General features: G+C 45.0%; 1 long non-coding RNA gene across 1 annotated transcript in view; it reads left to right on the top strand.

Moving 5' to 3' along the window:
• Positions 1–1,815, top strand: part of LOC106727120 — a 4,006-nt gene extending 2,191 nt beyond the window's left edge. The window contains exon 2 of the long non-coding RNA XR_001363281.1: positions 1,515–1,815. This is a non-coding gene — a long non-coding RNA (uncharacterized LOC106727120). The remainder of the gene's footprint in view (positions 1–1,514) is intronic.
• The last annotated feature ends 412 nt before the right edge of the window (positions 1,816–2,227 follow it).

Genomic DNA, 2,227 nt, shown 5'->3' with positions numbered 1-2,227 from the left:
GGGACAGGGCGCGCGGGGAGGTGTCAATCCGCTCCCCCGCCCGCGCGAGCTCACCCGCAGCCGGCGGAGGGCCGTGCGGGAGGAAAGCCTCGAGGACAGGTCGGGGTTCGGTTGCATACCCGTGAACAGGCGCTGGTTTGGAGAAGGGTCCATTCTTTTGAACGGCAACTTGGTTTTTTTCCACTTTGGACTGTGCAAAAACCCCCCTTCCCGGGGATAAACGGTCTGGGTGATTTGAAGTTTTGAGACTAGATCTGTGACTGATGTCATGCACTTTTTTTAAAAAAAACCCACCAATGTTGCCTTTTTTTAAAAAAAAAAAAAAGGGAAACTTTTTTAACACTGAAACTTGCAGCATAGACATGAAATCTCAGCGGGGGAAAAAAAGTCAGTGCTTATCGGTTGCGAGGATTCCTCTGAGAACCCGCCCTCATCCTCGAGGGGACGGGAGTCCATCCCCTTATCCCTGCGCCTGGCACAGGGTGGACTCAGGGAATGTCGGCTGAGTGAGGAATGAGAGGCGCTCACCCCAGCCACCTGGTTCTCTAAGTGGCCGTGCGAAGAGTCCATTTGAAATCGTTAAAAGCAAATGAAAAAAATTTTTTTTTAATTCATGCATTCTGATTATTAAAATAAGCAACTTTATTGAGATATAAACAGGCCACAGGACTCATTCGTTCAAGCAACTCGGTGTTTTTAGCATATTCACAGGATTGTGCAACATCCCTCTGATTTTAAATCCATTCTGAAAGAAGCCTAACTTGTTTTAATGATTTTTGTCTGCCGTGCTAGTGGAGCAGATGTATAAATAGGTTTAAGCAAGAAAAGGTCCCCTGAGCAAAAAGATAATCTTCCTCCAGCCAGGACATGCCCGGGAGAGTTCTGAGGAAGGCTCTGTATCACTTGGTGTGGGGGGGATGGGGTCCCGGGAAGAGGCTGGGCCCTCCAGATTCTAAAGGAGGGCTCTGCTCGGCTGCTCTGGACCCCAGTTCCAGCTGAAGAAAGGGATTCCCCCTTGTGAAGCCCCCCATGCTCCTTAGGTTTATCTCCACCCCATACCAAAATGTTAAGTGCATTTAACCATGAGCGTATAGGTTCTAGAGTTACAGAGATTTGAGTTCAGATCCCAGTTCCACCATTTACTAGCTGTGAGACATTGGACAAGTTACTTATTAGATGCTCCTTAGGTTTATCTCCACCCCATACCAAAATGTGCATTTAACCATAAGCGTGTAGGTTCTGGAGTTACAGAGATTTGAGTTCAGATTCCAGTGCCATCATTTACTAGCTGTGAGACATTGGACAAGTTACCTATTACCTGTTCTTTAATTTCTTTAACATTGTGGTCACCGGTAAGAACAGCCACTTCATCTGCTGAGGCATTAAATGAGTCAACGGACATGAAATACGTACTTAGCTCAGCTTTTGGCCTATAAGCTCTGCATAAATGTCAGCTGTCATTGTCCAGGTCCACAGTTTACTTCCCATGTAGTGACATGGCCTCTCTTTTGCAGCAACTTCTCCCGCTTCCCCCAGGATCCTGTGGGCAGTCCCTTCCTCTCATGTCCAGTAATCAACCCACACAAAGCCTTTGGACAGAAAGTATGCATTAAAAACTTCAACTGAAAAACAAACTCGAAGAACCAAAGTGATTACAAACCTGGGGTTGTAATGGAAGCTGTCCCTTAACTAGAGCATTTACAACTATGAACACTATAATTAAAGGGCTTAGGGTGCAGCAGAGGTTGCTTTGTTCAATATTGTTTCACCTGCCATTAAAATAGGAACAAAATTGCTTTGATAAGTGGATTAAAAGGCTGTTTGGAGTGATTTTATGTTCTGTAAGCACTGCTGAAGCATCGACCAAGATTTTGTAATTTACTATTCCTCATCTATAAAGTTTCAATCACAGGTTAGTGTTGAATAACGATAACATGTATTCAATCCTTTGCCCCTCTCCTCCTTTCCAGCCCCACTTTTGGAGCAATTATCAATGTAAGGCACCTTGAAATAGGGAGTTGCTTTCTTCAGACAAAGACCCACCATTTTCCTGGGTCATTTTCAATGTCCATGGAGATCACTATCTCAAAACGCTAGTCTTGCAATGACTTGAACTTCTCAGCTACAATGGACCCTCATCTCCACTCCACTTGGGTCACCTACTCCTATGTCCACACCCCATCATTGTCCAGAAATACTTCAGCTATGAAATCAAACTAGGTTATAC

The sequence above is a fragment of the Myotis brandtii genome, unplaced genomic scaffold (assembly GCF_000412655.1).
Source record: "Myotis brandtii unplaced genomic scaffold, ASM41265v1 scaffold37, whole genome shotgun sequence".
Classification (NCBI taxonomy): Eukaryota; Metazoa; Chordata; class Mammalia; order Chiroptera; family Vespertilionidae; genus Myotis; species Myotis brandtii.
The sequence above is the reverse complement of the archived record's forward strand: the minus strand, read 5'-3'. Positions and strand labels throughout refer to the sequence as shown.